The sequence below is a fragment of the Rousettus aegyptiacus genome, unplaced genomic scaffold (assembly GCF_014176215.1).
Source record: "Rousettus aegyptiacus isolate mRouAeg1 unplaced genomic scaffold, mRouAeg1.p scaffold_m13_p_3, whole genome shotgun sequence".
In the NCBI taxonomy this organism is placed as follows: Eukaryota; Metazoa; Chordata; class Mammalia; order Chiroptera; family Pteropodidae; genus Rousettus; species Rousettus aegyptiacus.
Genome location: NW_023416306.1, coordinates 143557248 through 143577578, shown reverse-complemented (window position 1 = coordinate 143577578; position 20331 = coordinate 143557248). Strand labels below are relative to the sequence as shown.

The 20331-nt window shown below is 40.9% G+C and overlaps 1 protein-coding gene and 1 long non-coding RNA gene across 2 annotated transcripts in view; both read right to left on the bottom strand.

Annotated features, from left to right (window-relative positions):
* PRKCH (protein kinase C eta) overlaps window positions 1-20331 on the bottom strand; it is a 196036-nt gene that overhangs the window by 111603 nt on the left and 64102 nt on the right. The gene's annotated exons all lie outside the window — the stretch shown is intronic.
* LOC118600377 lies at window positions 62-14554 on the bottom strand. Its single transcript, XR_004949991.1, has 2 exons — window positions 11758-14554; window positions 62-11224 (listed from the first exon to the last, which is right to left on the bottom strand). It is a non-coding gene; the product is annotated as an uncharacterized LOC118600377 (long non-coding RNA).

The window sequence follows — 20331 nt, the reverse complement described above, 5'->3', positions numbered from 1 at the left end:
AGCAAGGTATAGAAACTTTTTGTTTGTTTTCTTGTTTTTGTTTTGTTTTGTTTTGTTTTTCCCCCAAATAGCCTTACAGCAAGCTCCCTCATCATGGGCCAGAGGAGGCTGTGAGATCTCCAGGGCCTTACCCAATCTGTCCCCCTGCGTTCCTCAACTCTAAGCCATTGCTGTGACAATGGGAGACAGGAGGGTATTGAAGGAACATTGCAACTGGCTCTTATCGGCTTCTTCCAGGAATTCTAAGTAAACCTCCTGAAGCATAAGCAGGGCTCCTGAAGCATTTCTGGGAGTGGTTTTCTCAGAAGAGTTGGAGATCCACAGATAGACACACAGATAAAAGGAGTCTGTTCACTCCTTCGCTCCCAGGCTAACGGCAGTGGGCATGTCATCTTTTGGGAAAAGGATACACTGCTTTAAGTGCCAAAGACCTGCACAAGCAGCCAACAGGGTGATTGGGACTAGGGGTAGGACCAGGGACGAGTCCTCAAGCAAGGCACAGACTCTCCTGCAATCTAACATGGGATTCTGGCTGTGGCCTGGGGTTAGAGGAAGATTGCTGGACAGAAAGACTGAAGCTGAGCCCTCTAGGCTGTCAATTCCCTCCCTCCCTGAGCCCATGCTTCTTCCCACAGGTGAGAGTGACTCACTCGGTGGCATTGTTTTTTATACTGAGTGACAGCTACATACCTAGGGAACAATGTCTGCCTGTGGGATGGATAGGCCTCCACAACACTTTTATCAGCTCGGGCTAGGGAGGAAAAGGTGGGAGTGGCACGTGGCCAGCTCCCAGAGACCCCCATCGGTTCTCAGAGTGATTGCATCGGGCTTGAGTGATAGCATCAGGCTTTCTGAAGGAGTGGCGTAGCCACTCACACACACATATCTAAGTACAAAGGCCAGAAGTGAATAACTCCATCCAATGATTTTGAAACAACTGAGGTCCAAACTGGGACTCAGCTAGCATCTGGCTGAAGGAGGCTGCAGGCCCTGGCCCACCCTTTGAGCGCCCCCCCACCTCCGCCCCACTGCCCCAAGCAGCACCAACTCTGCTGAGTCTCATGCAAGCAGGGGTTCACAAAACAAGAGTGAGCTGTCACTGGGCTGAGAGCCAACAGGCTGTCAGCTGGTGTCTCTGGCCAAGTAGAATAAATTGTAATGACCAAACTCTAATGCATAAGAACTTAGGCGGACGGGGACATCGCCTGTCTATTCCCTTATTCTATACATTTAAGTATACCTAAAAAGCACATGCAAAACTGTTCAGTGTATATCTGGGTTCAAAATACCTATGGATTTGTCCAATTTTAGCTTTTTTGCTTTATTTGTAACCAGTTCCCTATGTTCCAGGTTTTTAAAAGGACAACTTACCCTTCTGGGACGGTGTGTCTATGTAGCTCACAGCTCCACGCTAGCTCCTCAAACACCACCAGTGAGGGCAGGGACCCCATCAGTGAGGCAGAGTTCTGAGGAGTTAAATCCCACTTGCAAAGCATCGTCCCTCCTTTTTAAAAATCAGGTTTATATACTGTATTGCATCAGTTCTTAATCAGGTATGATTTGCACCCCCAGGAGACATTTGGTAATGTCTGAAGACATTTTTGGTTGTCACACTGTGGTGGAATGGGGAGGATTGCTACTGGTTTCTGGAGTGTAGAGACCAGAGATGCTGCTAAACATCCTACAACACATAGATGAGCTCCCACAACTAAAAATTATCCAACTCTAGATATCAAAGGGTCTGAGGTTAAGAAACTCTGTAGTATTTGGATTCTGTAGATTTCATTTGAAAAAAAGAAAAGTATTGTGTAGCTTCAAAATAAGTTTGCAAACTTCTGCTCTAGGTCACCTGCCTAGACTCAAACTATTCAACAACATAATAAAGACTCTTTCGTATTGAGCTTCAAAGTCCTAAGATAGTACAGATTTTTAAAAATTCCCATAATAGGTCTTTTGGCAAATCTCTAGCCGTTATAAAGAGCTAAGACCTTGTCTTTTTTTTTCCCCCTATTAAACATGGGATGGGAATCTGTAGCTATCCCGTAGGACATAATGCAAGCCTCCTACTAAGCCAGTACAGAAGCTAAATAACTTCAACCAGAGGGGGAAAATCAGATGGAGCCTGAGGTTTGTCCTGATGGGAAGCCACGGGTGTTGGCTTCATAGAGATCAACTCTCCATTAGTCAGGCAGAGAGCCAGAAGTTAAATATATTGCTCTTTTAGGAAGGAAAATGAACAATAGCCTCTTCATTTGAAACCACAATGGGAATTTGGGAAGGGCAGAGCATTATTCCCAGATGGAAAATGGCCTGGGCTTCAGCATCGATGTTGCTGACCTCCTGGGACAGCCTTCAAGACATTTTCAGTCGTTTGAAAATTTACTTGCCAGTTCCAACACAAACAACTCCAGGGGCCAAGTGGCACCTTATGATGCCAAGCAAAGGAATAATTCTAATTCTGGGGTCAAGAGAAGAAATAGAGCAGCCCAGCCTATTACAACGGCTTCCTGCTGCTCTGAGATATCTCTCAACAAAAGAGACCAGTACCCCATGCTTAATCCTTCCAGATATAAAGAGCAATGCAGGTAATGCATCACACATCGCTCTCTCTCTAAGCCCTGCTTCATCTCCCATACCCGTCCTCTCTCCATCAGGCTTTCTGCTAGGAGGTGCCCCAGATCTGTTGTGTATTAATCATTATATGTCATGTTGAGTTGTGTTTGGATGACCATCTTGCTCCTCAGACTCAGCTTTTTGAAAGCAGGGATATTGTCACATTGACCTTTTTAACACTAGGACACAACCTAGTGCCTGGCACACGAGGAACTTAATATTTAATGAACAAATGAATGAGTTTGACCTGTCAAGCATGCAACAGGCTTCAAAGTATGACCTAATAAAACTCCACACGGCCAGCCACATCCTCCCTTACGCTGTACGTGCAGTTTGCAATGCATAAACGTAAGCACAGAACTCACTTCAGTAAACACAGCCGAGGAACAGGATAGACCTGTGCAGATGTTAGATCTTTCTCCAGGAACCATTCCATATGTAAAACAATTGCTGGGTGGAGAAATTCAATAAACAGCTGCCCTTTGAGGTGGCAAAAGACACACTCTCCCTTTTCAAGTGTAATCAGCGGGTCAGATGACCTTGCCTCTACCGTCTCAGCAGAGAAACAACCCTAGTGTGGCTTCCTTGTTAGTACTTGGAAGCATCCACAAAAAATCTCTCACAAAGAAACTGCAAACACAAACATTTTCTATCTAAATGCTACTATTCAGACAATCAAGTTTTATAACAAATATCCAATCTATTGTTTTTTTTCTTTTCTTCTTTCTTTCTTGTTTCTTTCTTTCTTTCTTTCTTTTTTTTTTTTTTTTAAAGAAAATCAGCTATCAGGACCATTCCCAAATTGGGGGTCCAGAACTGCTGGGTGGAGACTCCATGAAGTCATAATGTACCGAGCACTGTCTCAGACCACAAAATACATCTAACATAAAAAAGTTAAAGATTTTACTGAATATATTAAATCTTGCCATTAAGCATATTACTAGTCCAAAGAGACATAGTGTCTAACTAGGCCACACTTACGTGAGACCTGGAAAATTTAGTAACCAAAAAGGTCAGGAAGCACTACGCCAGCCCACTTATTTCCTCTGCTGAACTTGACTAAGAGCCTTAGAAATAGACCCTTGTGGTTAAACTGATAATAAGAGATCAGGAAAGATTGCCAAAAATGGGGATACTAGTAGGGATTCTATTCAGTAAACAGATCCAGAGGGCAGACAACTGGGAAAACATCCTTTCACAGAATTCTACCCTAAGGACCAACCCCGCCTCTAGGAGACTGAAGTAGCTGTCAGTGCTTATCGAAGGGGCTTTAACCCCCATCCTCTACTGGACCCCAGCCCCTCCTATTCAAGTAAGAGGGCTACTGAAAAGGGGAACACAGGAGGAAGACAGAATTTCAGGGCTCCCATTTAGAGCCCTTGTAAATGTTACATAGAACTAGGTCCCCTCTAATTTTTTAAGTGTAACAGAATGTTGGGTGAGAATTTTCCTGTTGTCCCAGAATTTTAGCTGAGGACAAAAGGACCTATAACCTGAGTTTGAGAGCCCCCTCCCACCAGGGCTTTGTGGAGACAGGACCTCTGACCCCATCGCCACTTTTGCACCGCCCTGCAAAAGTCAGAATGAGTCTGAGAAAGGAAGGAGGCTCAGCACAAGAGGGGTGGGACACTATTCCCTCCCCAACCCGAAGCGAGGGAGGGAGGCTCTAAGACAAAGGTTCTGGCAGAGGGAGAAGAGAAGGTAGGAAGGAGGGAAGGGGATGTTAGAACTCAGGACAAGACTTCATCCCCCCTGAAGGGGGTCAAAAGACGTAAACTTCCAGATATGAAATAAAAAGACTTCGCTCTTTCCTTCGCTCTGAGCAGCTAGGCCATAGAAAACCACGGAGGTGAACAAAGAAAGTCTCAACTGAGTAAGAGATTGAAGTTTTCAAAAGGAACAGGATTCAGTCTAAAATGCTAATATGAAATTGTTTCCAAACTGAAGGTGAGTAATCTAAGTGTCCATCGACAGATGCATAAACAAAACGTGACATTTATACACAATGGAGTATTTATTCAGCCTTTAAAAGGAAGGAAATTCTGACACATGCTACAACATGAATGAATCTTGAGGACATTATGCTAAGTGAAACAAGCCAGTCACGAAAAGACAAATACTGTGTAACTCCACTCATATAAGATACGCAGAATCGTTAAAGTCATACAAACAGAAAGTAGAATAGTGGTTGCCAGGGGCTGGGGGGAGTAGGAATGAGGATTTATTATTTAATGGGTATTTTTTCTTTTGCAAGAGTCCTGTTAGGTTTTCAAAAGAATTCTGGAGATGGATGGTGGTGACAGTTGCACGATAATGCAAATGTAATAAATACCACTAAAGTGTACACTTAAAATGGTTAAGATGATACATTTTTATATTTATTTTATCACAATTAATAAAACTGAAGGTAGTGACAGATGTGTCTAACTAGATAGCGGGAATCCTTACATAATGTATATGTATATAAAGTCAACACGGTGTACACTTTAAATACCTTGCAATTTTATTTGCCAACTGTATGTCAATAAAGCTGGAAAAAAATTTAACAGGAGAGTCATGGAATCAGCCCAATAGCGTTAAAAAATCCACTACCCAAATGAAAGAAGATTCCACATAGCATAGTCTGAAGTAAGGGTTGTTAAAAGAATTTCTGTAAACATCCCTATGAGAATCCTCATGAAACTGATTCCATAGCCTCAGTCTTTCAATTGGCCAATCCTCTTTTCTAGTTGTCCTGCTAGCTAAAAATGAAAGTCTGGACGAAAACCTCTTCCAAAAATGTCACTTCTGACATGATTACTTAATGTCAAAGTTGGAGGGGGCGGAGGCTCTGCAGACACTTGTTAAAATGGGAAATGGCAGGAATCACTTCTCCTTCTACCTTCTCTTTGCTACGCTTTATAACCTCACACATCAGTATGTTGGGGGTGGGGTACAGAGGTACACAACAGAACACTAACTTCAAACTGCTCATGATTTTGCTTTTGTTGGATAGGTAAAACATGTAGGCAGAGGAAATATGTGGATTCAAGCTTGGGTGTCCAGGAGAAGAGAGGTTGCAATGACAAAAATGGAGTGAGCAGAGGAGTTGCTAGGGGAGGAAAACAATGACTGGGGTCTGAGGTGTTTGAAAGACATCACGGAACCAGGGCTCATGGGAAAACATGAGGCTGAAGGTAATAGCTGACAATCTTCCTGAAGAAGACACATGAGGAAGGGTATTCACTTTTAAGATATAGACATAGGAATGGAGGCCTGTGAAGGAAACGGAATAACAAAGAGATAGAAGCCGGATCAGAATAGTACTGCACTCAGCAGAAAAGGGGTTCTTTCTTTCATCACAGTCAGCATTCCATATTCAACAGAACATGAGGTCAGAAGATACCTGTTTGCTAATTGAAAAAATAAATGAACGCTGAAATGGAAGTGTCCAGCATCTGGCTGGATAGAGAAAGCTGATGCTCAGGACAGAGATCTCGACTGTAGACATAGGTCTAGGGGTAGAGAGCCTTAGGCAGAGTGAAATCTCCAGGGATGTGAGTCAGAAATAACCGTGGACTGAACACTGATCCCAGGAGAATCCAAGCAGAAGGGGGAGGGAGAGAAGTCCAAAGACACAAAGAAGGCAGAGTCAGGGACATACGAGGATAAGCAGCAGACCTCAACTGAGAAATTAAAAAACTGTAGGGCCCTGAGGTGGACAGAGTGATGAGCATTATCAAATGCAACAGAGCTATGTAGTAAGGTGAGGACTTAAATTTGCTGACTGGCTTTGACAATATGGATGTGCTTGGTGACCTTATCAAGAGCCACTTGAGCAGAATGGTGGTGAGGGAAGCCAGGAGAGCATCAGTAATAGCTGGAGAAAACAGAAGGCAAAGAAAGTACCTATGTTCTCAAGACATTTGGATGAAAAAGAGGAGACGAGTTGGAAGTTAACCAAGGAGGCACTAACAAGATTTTTAGGATGAGATGTGGTCATGTTTACAGAGTGGAGAAAGAAACCAAGAAATGGAGAAATGCAGAAGTTAGAGGCAGAGAAACAAAGTCTTGAGGAAGCACAGACCTTTGGCAAAAGCAAGGACAACTATCCTCTGGGACAGAAGCAAAGGAATGAGGATGGGTGGGACGACAAAGGCAGAGCAAGACATAGTTGAGAGAGGTCATATCTGATGCAATTTTCTCGACCGTGTAGGAAGTAAGGCCACCTGCTCAAGATGAAGGCATGCAGTAATTAGCAGGTGTCTGAGGATCAGAGACTGAGGAGAAAGTGAATGGTGAGAAGCAGATATAGGGTATTTGTCAAGACAGTTAACCATAAAGGGGGAAAGAAATGGGATGGTAGCTGAGGATCAGGTTAAAAAATTTTTCCTATCGTCATCACCAAAGGAGAAGCAACCAGGGGAGAGGAAGCGACTGCACAAAGTGTAGTCAAACAAATAAGTGAGTGTGAGTGAGGAAGACTATGTTAAGAGGCCAGAGAGGATGGACCTGCCTGGGAAAAGGGTGTAGCTGAAAAGAGAGGTTCCCTTGGTGACCAGTAGAAAGGAAGAAAGGAGAAGGCCATACTGAGAGTACATAAAGATGGAAGTCATTGAAGGATTTTTCTCAGCAGAGAATTAGAACAAGAATTTGGATGAGAAACAAAAGAAGGGCTTGCAAGTGTGAAGAGTTTCGGGTTGCTGAAAAATCAACAAGAAGCACGCCTGGATTTTTGGCTGGGTACCTGGGGGCACACGGGGAATTCATACACCCATGGATCCAGCAGCATTTGTTGTCCCAGGAGCTACACTGTAGGATGACTGCCCAGGTCTGGCACTGGTATGGCAGGCCTGAGGGCTAAAGGGTCAACCGACTGCGGGGCATCACTGAGTTGGCACTGCAGCGGGGGCCCAAGCGTCTGGGTTCGAGAGAACGCTCAGTGGATCAGAAAGAGCTTAGGGATCAGATAAATTAGTAGGGGCCAAGTTCATGTGGATTTGGTGGACATAACATGAGGACTGGGTAACATAAGGAAGAACATAAGGACTGAAAAAGGCACACCATGTTTGAGGTTCAATTTTTTTTTATCTTTTTACCTTCCATCTCTAAATTTAACTATTAGAACATACGGAATAGTTATAACTGTTTTCACGTCTTGTCTACGAATTCTAACACCTAATTCTATGTCAGTTTCAATTGATTGATTCATAGCCTTTTACAGGGTATATTTTCTTGTTCTTTGAATGTCTGATAATTTTTGACTGGATGTCTCACATCGTTAATTTTATCTGTTACGTACTAGATAGTTTTGCATTCCCATAAATAGTCTTGAGCATTGCTTGGGGAAATAGTTTGATCCTATCAGATCTTGCTTTTTAGACTTGTTAAGTGGGCCACAGGAATGCTCAGTCTAAGGCTATTTATTCCCCACTAGGGAGGCAAGACCCTTCTGTGTACTTGACCCAAGTTCCATGAATCTTGAAGTTTTGCAGTCTAGCTGGTAGGAACAGGTAGTATTCCCAGCCCAGACACAGTTCTCTCTAATCCTTGGATGGCTCTTTCCGTGGCCTCGGGTAGTTAGTTTTCTTATACTGATCAGTACTCAGCTGAATATTCAAAGGGGACACTTGGCATATATCCGGAGTTCTCTCTCTGGGCAGCTGTCTCCTCCCTGGTACTCTATCCTGTGATCTCTAGCTATCTTAGTCTCCCTGGGTTCTCAGGTCCATCTGCTCAACTCAGGGAGTCCTCTAAACTCCACCAAAGAGAGGGAAAGAACACACTGGGGACTGCAGAAGGAGCAACTTAGCCACAACAGTCCCCACTGTCACATTCCACAGGCCAGAAATGGTGCTAGAAGGAGGAAGCAAGCACCCAGGTATAGACTCTGTTCACCCTCCTAAGCAGCAGAATCTCCCCAAGGTCCCTATAGGAGAAGAGCTTTTACGACACCTTGACGATACCTGTCAGATTTCCCAGAAGCAGCTGAGCCTCCCCTCAGCCCTTCAGACTCATATCACCCTATGCGTAGGCACTACAAAGCAAAGCAAAGAGTCTAACCCAAATCCACACCAAAATTAATTATTTCCAGCACATGTTCCTCATTCATATGCAACAAAATTATAATTTTATTTCCAAAATACACGAGATATTTTCATTAATAGCTAAGTGCTAGATTTAAAGTAGATTTTCACTTGACCATAACACCATCTTTAACTTAAGCAGAAACTGGGTAGTGGTTAAGCCCTAAACAAAACAAGCCGGCAAGCAAACAAACTTTGGTAATGGATTCAAACAAGAGACACCATCTGGTAATAAAAAGACAACCAAGTCTATAAAATTATAAAATCACAAAAGTCAACACACACTTTAACTTATAAATGAGAAACTAATTTAATAAACTAAGGCAAATATTTAGAAAGTGAACAAAAGCTATAAAAATATTTACATGCAGTGAACCAGCTGCAATTTGTGAATAAATAACAAAGAAAACAACCAGGGCTGCTCCAAGGTGATGGACAGCACTCAGTCTAGTCATCAGGCTGGTGACCAAACCTAACAAAATCCTCGTACAGGGGAAAAGGCAGGGAGGGTGGAGAGCCAATGCTGCCTAACAATTTAAAATGTCTGCCCTGGCACTTATACTTCAATACGCTAGAGATAAAAATAATATAAAGTAAAATTAATAGCAAGTTGCACATACGATCTACTTTTGAAGTGTGCCTTCTTTCTGGAACCTAGAAATGTCTTATGAACATTAACTCATTCATCTTAGCTACAGGAAGAGAACACTCTTTGCAATTTTTTACCTGTGCTAAAAGAACTAGCCAGCCTTAGGGGATGGTTTTTAATACGATCTCAAAAAGCAGTCCCCTGGACCTACTGAGTCATGCTAGGTAGGGGGGTAGACACCAATTCCCTGTTCTGTTGTCCTACCAACATTCCTATTGCGTGCTCATGGCAGTGGGGCTGCCCATGAATAGAGCTGGTACGTGTGTACATATGTATGTACACACACACACACACACACACACACACACACACACACACACACAGATTCATGGCACATTTGGCACCCACAAGCAGAGGCAGTGCCAGCAGCATCAAGCCAGACCTTAGCCAGATCCTCAAGGAGTGACTGGGGACAAGGTGTAGCATTGGCTCTGGTGGGCAGATTTAAAAATACGGGCAGCATATGTTCCCTGTGGGGCCCAACACGCAGGACAGTGGCGCTCCCCTCACAAATAGTGAATGCTTCCCCCACCTTCTATCTTCCCCACAGCATCAGTAATGGTAGCTCCTACCAAAAAAAAGCACTTAGACACACAGACTGGAATGTACCTCACTCCCTCTCAGAGTATGACATACATGTGAACTTCATTCGCTCCCTAGGATTTGAAACCATAGCTGAGAAATGTGGCTTAAGTCATCGTATTGTTCCCCGTGCCTTTCAGATGATTCACCACAGAGCACGTGGAAATAAACTGGGTACAGATTTCCTTCTGAAATGGGTGGGTGCATAATCTGCATTGGGCCTTATATAACACTTTGTGGGTGTGTGCATGTGTGTATCCTCTCGTGAAACCTCCGCAACAACCCTGGGGCTAGATACCACTAGCCCCATGTTTTACACATAAGGCAAACAGTGCTCAAGGTCAGATGGCTAAGAAGTACAGAGCGAGATGCGTTAGATCTAGAGCCGATGCCCTTCCACTGCCCACCCCACATCTCTAGCACAGTAGGAGAGCCTCGATTCCCAGAGGGCTGTGCCTGCAGGGTTCTGTTAAAGAAAGGGTTAACTCTAGCATCAGAAATTAATTTGGGGAGCATTCGGGTATCTGGAGGCATCACTAAAAGTAGCCTATTATCTGAAAGCCTCACTTATTTTCTGGACTAAACAAAACACAGATTTCTCTCCTACTGTTCCCCCAAGAGCTCCCCAGGACAGTGAGACTCTGCATGACCCAAAACCAGAAGTGAAAGTGCTGCTGGGGTAGGCTGGGATGCTGAATGGCGCCAGAGAGGAACTTTTATGTATTCAGTGAAAGGAACGTGTTTTCAGTTGACTCCAACAAAGAAGTGAGCCTTCGCTTTAAAGACAATTTACAATGCCCCTGTGGCTACGGCACACTGCCGAGTAAACACACTGGACGACCACTCAGATTTAGGATTACAAACTAAGAGATGGAGGCATAGAGGTGTGAAGTCAGAGGGAATTCAGACAACAGGAAGCGCTAGGGTAAGGGTCCCCTGGAGAACCCTGCCCTGACCGAAGAGTTCAAGGTGAAAATTTGGAAAACACTGTACTATTTCACATACAAAACAAAACCATTCTGTGGGCCAATTTAAGACCACCAGCAGTTTGCAATCTCTGTTAGACAGGGGGCCAAATGGACACGGCCGGCATGCAATCAATACTCTGCATATTAGAGAGACAGCCCATAAAAGCATCCACAGAGGCAAAGATCAGAAACATAGGAATTAGAGGTCTCCGGTGAGGATATGCAAACCTGAGTCAGAGGCATGGCATAAGGCATGACCAATCACAGGTACAGTTGAGCAGGACTCTGAAACTGTTCTTTCTGCATCCTGGCTGAGTGTTCCCACAGGGTCCTTCCTCATTGAGGAGCTAGCAGGAGATATTAGAGTTCTACTGAATCGTCACTTATTAACATACTTAACAAAATCTATGTTTCTCTCCTAGAGTTAAGCTTCAGTCTTTGTCAATGAATCCTTCCTGAAGTTGGCTGTTAGAATGAATCCTTCTTCCAGGTACTGTTAGGCACTCCTTTTCCTGGATGGGTTCTACCCCCATAGATAGTCTCTTCTACAGAATAGTATTTGAACATTACTGACCTATATAAGAATTACTACACCGTCCAAGAAATAAGCTATTCATTTTATTGAGATATCTGAACACATTGTCTGAGTTTTCATTACCAAAATCCCCATAATGATAAGACTGATATAGGTAAGCTAAATGCTCAAAGCATAAAAATAGTACCAAAAAACTGACTAACCACTTTAACACCAGTCGCCTCTCTGACATTCCCTACCCCAACTCCCCCATTCCCGCTTAAAACAATCTTAGTCCTGCCCACCATGTAAACAGCTTGTGTTCTGGCTTTCCGAGTGTCAACTATACCCCAAGATAAAACTTACGCAATAAAAATCAGGTGCAGGATAAAAGAGAAATCTTGTAGTTGATCAGGCTGTGAAACTGACTGACAAGATGCTCAAATCACAGCAAAGCTCCTGACAAAATAAGTCTGGGTGTCAGGTCCATTACCATGAAAAAGAGATCAACACTGTTGGAGCCATGTCTGACCTTTGGAAAAATTGATGACATCTTCAAATATTTTTGCAAAAATAACCTTCATGATCATGCTGAGAAAGTCAATGTAAAGTGGAAGATGTTATCATGCCTCCAACTCAGTCAGAAAAGTACACGCCAAGTTATTCGATCTGTTCTTGGTTCTAAGAATTAGTATACAGGTGTCACAGAAACCCAAACACTGATAAATATAAAATGAAAAAACTTACTCTCATAATTTGTGTTATTTTTAAAGACAGAGTACCAAATAAACCCTTTAAAACATATATACTATAAAAAGAATGTTATGTCCCCTTGTTACTGGAATCATATTACGTTGTCTTTCCCTGGTCTCAGTTACTCTAAGAGAAGAGCAATACCCATAACCTGTCTAGAGTCCAACAGCTAACAAGCAGCAAAGCCAACATTCCCATCCTGATTTCACCACTTTCAAGCCTGGTTTGAGTCTCAGCTTTAGCACTGAATGTCTGCAGACATCAGCAAGGCCCTTAGCCTCTGAGTCCCATTTTCTCCTCCTAAACATACAAAAACTGTAACCTGACTTCTCTATGTCACGACATTTTTAATGGCTCTTAAAAGAAAGCATTTGGGGTTTTATCAACTCTTAAAAGATTACATCGAAGTGACACACTCTGCTATGTGACTTTCTTTCTTTCTTTCTTTCTTTCTTTCTTTCTTTCTTTCTTTCTTTCTTTCTTTCTTTCTTTCTTTCTTTCCTTCCTTCCTTCCTTCCTTCCTTCCTTCCTTCCTTCCTTCCTTCCTTCCTTCCTTCCTTCCTTCCAACTAGCAAACCTCCCAATCATCAAAACTTTCCATTAATCAAATTAGATATGATTTAGGAGACAGTGGTCCCCAACCTTTTTGGTATCAGGGACCAGTGCTCCTATGAGAATCTAATGCCCGATGATCTGAAGTGGAGCTGAGGCGGTGATGCTAGCTAGCTCTGGGAAGTGGCTGCATATATAGACGAAGCTTCGCTCACTTCCCTGCTGCTCACCTCCTGCTGTGCGGCCTGGTTCCTATTAGGCCACAGACTACCGGTTTGGGAACCCCTGATTTAGGACACAACAGGGGTACCTAAAGTTGGCTAACCATTAGAACCAGTCAGGTGGTGCTTATTAGGAGCCTGGTTCCCTGGCCTCTTCCCCAGAGATTCGGATTCAGTCTGGGGCCTAAAAATTTTCAGAATTTTCGAGTGATTCCAATCGCTCTAGAACACATCCTCTCTTGCCATTTCATACCTGTTGAAGGCCCTGTTTTCAGTACTTGATAAATCTCAATCTAAGGACTCAGATAATGGAAGTGTCTTCATTTACAAAAAAGAAGTATCACCAAAATTTAATAAGAATTAACCTCCCAAAGGGTATATACTAAGTCCCTACAATGTGCTCAGATTTAGCTCCAACCTATTTATTTCTCCAGGTGTTTAGCAGATGTGTCCCTAACATTTATTAAAACGTCACAAAAACATCACAACAATGATAGTTTTTCCACCACTCTCAAGAACAAAAGACTCCAGCTCAACCTAAATTTCCTGTCTGTGTTCTATAAGGGTGAGGTGCACAAACAAGAATAACTTCTTAATAATCTGTAACTAGAATTGAATTATAGCTAGTTATATTTAGCAATGCATGGACTTGTCATATATCTCCAGACAGGCAATTTGGACTTTTTAATGCTGTGTAATGGATCCTAATTTAGCTTAGAACAATAAGAAACCACAATGGAATTCACAGAACTTGGGAAACTCTTCATGATAGACTTTAAATAGTTTTTGCTTTAGCAACTCCCATTAATTCACTGTAAATGGATATAATATCGTGTTGTTCAGGGTCCTAGCTAAAGCAGAAAAGATTTTGTTCAATCAGCCAAATGGTTAGCCAGCATTAAATATAGGTGAATTTCACTTAAGTAATAAAGGCATGTTCCTGAAAAGTAACAATGACAGGGTGCTGACCCTGTGCCAGTGACGTTGGGCACGTCCCCAGGACCTCCAGGCTAAGGCCATGTTCTTTTCTCACTGCTATAAACTCTCACTCACCAACCATGCTTCCCACTTAGGTCTTTCATTCCTCTTCCCCGACAGCCCTATGGTTTACCCACGCCTCCCTTCAAATCTCTGGCCCAAATGTCCCCTGATTTGAACAGAACATTACACAAAGACCTTCTCTCTGTCCCCTTAGTCTGTCTTTTTTTTTCCCATAGAACTTCCAACTTAGCACATTATGTAAATTTATCTAATTGTTTGTGCCCCCACTCACATACCAAATTTTGAGTTCTATGAGAACCAGTATCATTACTAAGTACATGCATACACACATGCAAGCATACATACATCACATAATGTTACGCATAAATACTCTGTGTCTGTATACACAGAGTTCTTTTACCCACTGGGTCTTGGTGGTGATAATTTAGAAGTACTGCTCAACTCAATATATTTTGTAACTGAATATAAATTCATGGAAGTATCAACTGATTTTCTCCAAAACAATGTGAAAACTAAGTTGTCACTTACAAAAAAATCTAAGGCAATCTCTGACATATACGAAGAATGTGCCTACAACCCTAGGGCACTGTGACGCCCAACACACACACACACACACACACACACACACACACACACACACACACACACACCCCACCCCCCCCCCCTCCTGCAGGAGGTCATCCAGCACTAACTTGAAACCCAGAACAGAAATCTCAGACAATGGGATGAAATCATGATGGTGAAGACAAGTTTCAGGGGAGAAGAGAAGAAACAGGTCTTTCAACCTCTCTACTTGCCCACTGACACAGGGCGCTAGTGGGAAAAACCTAATAAAAGAGATGTCACTATACCTGGCCTGGAAAATAGAACCTTGGCTGCCTTGTTCATTTAAAATAAAAAGAGCAGAGAGATCAAGGATTGCTGGAAGTGAGACTGAAGCATAATGAAAATAGACTCTAGAGAAATTAATTTTTTCATCAAAAAATTAAATCATTTCTGTTTTACCCAAATCTCAGTTCCCCTGAAAGAATACTACATTAGTAATTTCAACTAATATATATATGTGTGTGTATGTGTATATATATATATAAAAAGCCTGAGAAACTTAAGAAAAGTCAGATTCTGTGTTTTGCAAAAATCTTTTCATTTCAAAGGAACACGCTCGTAAGTCAGCGGGCGCCACACAAAGTGAATCTGCCGGTGCTTCTGTCCATAGATCTCTGAGCTGCTTTTGAGGTCCAGCTTTTAGTGCTTCTAGCTCTGACCACTTCCTAAAAAGTATTGCCACTGCCTTGTTCTGCTCAAATAAAGCAAAGGTTTAGCATAAAGCTACCAGTAATGGGCATCTCTAAAGTTAGAAATCACCATAGGCTTCTGTGTTGTTCTGATGTCACACCCTGACCTTCCTATTTTTATGAGAAAGAGCTTATAACAAAAATCAGCTGAAAAGCACATTGCACAGTAAAAATAATTAGAAAGAAAGGATTACAGTTTTAAAAAATGACTAAAGTATTCTGTCACCTCTATCATCTGCCACCTAACATCAGTCCCCAATATAACATACACAGACATTTGTCAGTTCCTTCTCTCTGTGGTCACTAGAATTAAAAGTGCTGAACTTTTGAAAGACAGACAAAGGGAAAAATTAAGCTATAAATTCTAAAAGTAATTTGGTCTCATAAATTTTACAGTCTTAAAAATTGAGAACTCAGAATTTTGTCTTATGTGGGTTTTCTCCATAGATATTTGCCATTATTAAACATTAAAATTGAACTATTTAAAAATATTTTTTCACTTAAAACAACAAAAATCCATTGTATGTTAAAATAAATAACATTTACATGAAAGAGAGCTATTTTTCCAAAATTAAAATATTAATTAGAAGAGTGGTATCATTTTACGATTTTGCAAATCTCATTTATATCTTACTTAGAGGTCAGCTGGATTCTTATATTGGCTTCTATTCAATCTGTTGCAATGCTGTTTTAGTTGGAAGTATATGAATAAAATCCAGCCTCACACAGAGTAGTTGGAAAAGAATTTTAACAGCTTTTCAGATAACTGAATATTCTTTTTTGATACAGAAAAACTCAAGCAGTAGTTTCTTAGCAGGAGTTTCTTAAAGGTTAGTTCAATATGGAATCCAAAACCAGTCAATGAACTTTTCGAACTGTTACATTAGCTCCATTAGTCTAGTCTACCTTTCGCTTTCAATGGATCCTTGTCTCATACATGGAACTTCTTGTATTGGTCATTTTGAAAATATGAATCACTGAGTTATGCAGATCTTCCAAACACTGACATATTTTACTATACAATATTAAAACATCACTACTGTTAATTCCAACAACAAATTCGTTAGAAAACTTAGTTGTAAATATTAGAAGATTATGAGCTCATAATGGTGGATATATATTTTCTAATTATGGCTTGGAGGATCCAATTTTATTATTGGCATGAAATAGTCACATGATTTCCTTGAAATAACAAGTTCACTTCATTTTTTAAGAAAATACCTGACAAATTCCTGAGTCTCCATAACTATAGTTTGTCTGTCATTCTTTCAAGTAAAAATGTTACCAATGAACAAAAGTGGCTAGCTCAGCTAACAACTCAATCACATAAGTGTTTTTCCTTGAGACATGACAGTATTTCAGTTTGTAGAAGTGCTTGACGCATAACTCTCACTTTCTCACACAGAATATTATAAAGATATAGAGTCAAGGGCTGAGCTTAATATTAATAATGTTTACTGCTTCAAAGATATTCTTAAGTGAAACTTTTTTTTTTCTCCTCGATTGTACAGCAACAAAGATTGCACTGGCTAGACTAATGACTGTACAGTTTGGTGCCTTGATTGGTTCTAAGGTGTCAAAGCTTTACCCATTTCTTTTGCACGACTGGTAAAAATGTCAACATATTTAAAAAGGCAAACAACATCTTAGTATTACAAGGAAAATAATTTTAACTACAGACCTGAAAGTATCTCCAGAACCCCCTGAGGTCTGCAGGACCATACTTTGAGAAGCAACTGAAAAATTCTGGACAAAACCACCATGTAAGAGTTTTCACCAATAGTCAATGAAAGTAAGAGAAGTAGTGAGGATGACAAAAATGAGAACTGGGGTATAACAAGGCAAATACAGCTATCATACCCTAAGCTAAATTAAAAAAAAAAAAATTAAATCAACAAGCTGTCACCAGGCTTGAAACATGAGAAAGGAATACTGAAAATCAACTGCTATCGGAGACAAATTTTTTCCCTTTAAAAATGACACACATTGTGTTAGATATGGTGAGAAGCTGTGGGTTGCCGATTTCAAACAGTAACACGTTTCGTCTGCCTTGGTGCATGTGGCCACAACGATTTAGCAAAGAACATAATTATTTGTAGACCAATGGTTTGGCACAGGAAATTTGAGCTAAAAGCTGAGGCAATGGTACCGAAAACAGAAAAGATCAGAATCTTACCCTACGCCATAATGCACTGCTTTGGTAGAAAGAATGAGCAGATACCAAAGTTCCAGTGCACTTTCCATATTCTCTTAAGAGAAATGTGTATCAGTTCCAACTACAGTGATGAGTCTGAAAGAAGGGACACAATCCCCTTCTTTAAAAAGATTTGCTAAATCTTTAGCTAAGTTTTAGCAAAGTTTTCTGCACAAGCTTCAAACCTACACTTGATAGGTGCTTTATCAACTTTTTTTGGTTGTTTTCTAATACATTATCCACCACCGCCACCACCACCACCCCTGCAAAACAAAACAAAACAAAACAAAACAAAACCTGGTACAGAATACCTTCAGGTTTACTTTGAGAACTCTAGGGAAAAAAAAAAAAACATGTGTACACATAACTTTGTCTTCCTAGCTTCCTAAAGATACTTATACCATGAATTCTCTCGATGTACTTTAATCTTTCAGGAAACTACCTTAAAATTAAACTTTGCAAGTACAAACTGTTATGTAATTGTTAGTAGGAGATGATTACTTGTACTTGTCATTCATTGGAAGTATGAACTTTACGATGAAATGAAGGGAATTATCTTACTCATCTCTTCCTACCTGCAGTGTTTGACTCACAGCTTAGCATTTATTTAGAACTTTAAAAAATCTTTCCAAAGTACTTTAGTCATTTAAAATTAAAAATTGGGAATTAAGAATAAAGTATATACAAACAAAAAAAACACCAGTTTTCAATTATAAATGAGGCTAAATAACATGCATTCAAAGTTTGATGTCATAGAGGCAATCCAGATTCTGGTTTGTCTAGGAAATGGGTATTTTTTCAATGTGTAATTAATACTCACTTCTTAGTAAAGACAATTCCACCATGTGCAAAAGTAAACAGAACAGTACAAAAACCCACATGTAACTGTCAACCAGTTTCAATAATCAACTCACGGCTAATCTGGTTTAATCTGTACCCCACCTTTTCCCCCACCTCTGGACTATTCTTAAGTACATCTCAAATATCATATCATTTCATCGTAATATACTTCAAAACGTATCTCTAATAGATGCTCTTTTCCTTTTAAACAACCACAATACCATAATCGCACCTAAATAACAATAATTCCTTCATAGCGTCATGTATCCACTCGCTGTTCCCACTTCCTCGGTTGTCCCCTTGGAGTCATTGTCTTACAATTTGTGTTGGAATTGGGATAACATATGGATCATGTACTGAAACTGGCTAATATGTCTCTCTTTTGTTATTTTGGATTTCCCTCCTTCTCTTTACGTTTTTCTTCCAATTCTTGGTTAAAGCAACCAAGTCTCTTGTCCTGCAATTTTGCTTATCGTATCTCAGGGTGTCATTTAAAGTGTTCTCTTGTCCCCTGTGCTTCCTCTAAGCTGGTGGTTAGATCTGAAAGCCTGACCAAATTTAGGTTCGATCCTTTGGCAAGACTACCTCATAGATGGTATGATGTGCTTCCATTAGGAGGTAAACAATGTCTGGCTTTCTCTCTGTAGCTCAACCATTTAAGTTTCAGGTATCCTGAGTCCAGGCAAATTTCACTCAAACTACATCATCTTCACATCTTAAAATCTTACATGGTATTTCTTAGTAGCATAACAATGCAGCAACATCTTTTTTGATTTGTTCTCACATGAGGGGGCTATCATGACTTTAACAAAAACTTTTTGTTGTATCTCTTCCAATTTATAGCAGTTATGAATTTAGTCTGATGCATTTTCATCAGTTTTGTTTATTGCAACCTTTTTTTTTTTTTTTTTTTTGGCCACTCTGCTCTTCCAGGTAAAAACTTGTCCAACATAATGACAATTATAAATGGGGCCAGCTTCTGACATTCTGGCAGCATCTAGACATTGCATCGAAATCCAGGTCTGTTTCATTGCAGCTTGATTAAGTTGCAGATCCAGTTGTTAGCTCCAGAAAGACTTAGCCAGAATGAAATAAACAGTGACATGAGACAGCTTTTTCAAAATAATAAATCACTTCAGCATTGTCTACTTCAGCTGCAGTCCTTAGGGGAAATTCTGCATCTGATCTAGAGTGATAATGCCTCCCTCAAGATGAACAGCAGTGATGGGTTTCTGATCCAGCTGATAACATTATGCCTTCAGCTCAGTGAGAGACTTCCATGAAGAGTTTTTCTTGTTCTACCTTAATTCAATGAAGAGCCCTCTCTGTAGATTTTGAACAGGTTCGTCAGTTCTTCTAACACCACCATTAAGCCTAAACCTGCACACATCACCCTGTATCATCAAACTTTGAAGCTACTACCATTAATCCCAATTCAAACATTACCTTTCGAAGCCTTTTATGTATCGTTTTTCTTCAAACTTCATTATAAAACATTTTGATGCCAGTTTGGAAGATGTTATATCATCTGGTGAAACAGTCCCTGGCATACAGTAAACACTCAAATATTATTTAGTGAACATGTTAACAAAATGGGTTATTCATTAAGTAAATGTTCAACACGATTTGGGTGCCTTTGACAATTTATAATCTGTGACCCAGAGTCCTCAAACGTTGGTGTCCAGAGCTCTTCTGTTGCTTAGCCTTAGTTTTCTCTCTGAATCTGCTCACTAGGCACCTTCATCCACGTGACTATCTCCCACTGACACCGAGAGCACTATCCCTTGCCAAACTCCAGGCTTTTATTTCCAGTTGTGGAAACATCACTTGGGTTTCCACAAGCACCTCAAACTCCACTTGTTTGCTGAATTCATCATCTTCTATGCTACGTTTCTATCCTGCTGAATGACTCCACAGCATCATCTGAGACTCACCTCCCTCATTTCTAACATCCAATGAATTGACAATTCCTGTTGGTTGCATTACTTATTCATCTCTCATAGCTGTCCCTTCCTCTCCACCCAACCCCAAAGATTCAACTCAGCTCAGGCTCTACTAATCACTCTCTTAGACAACTTTAATA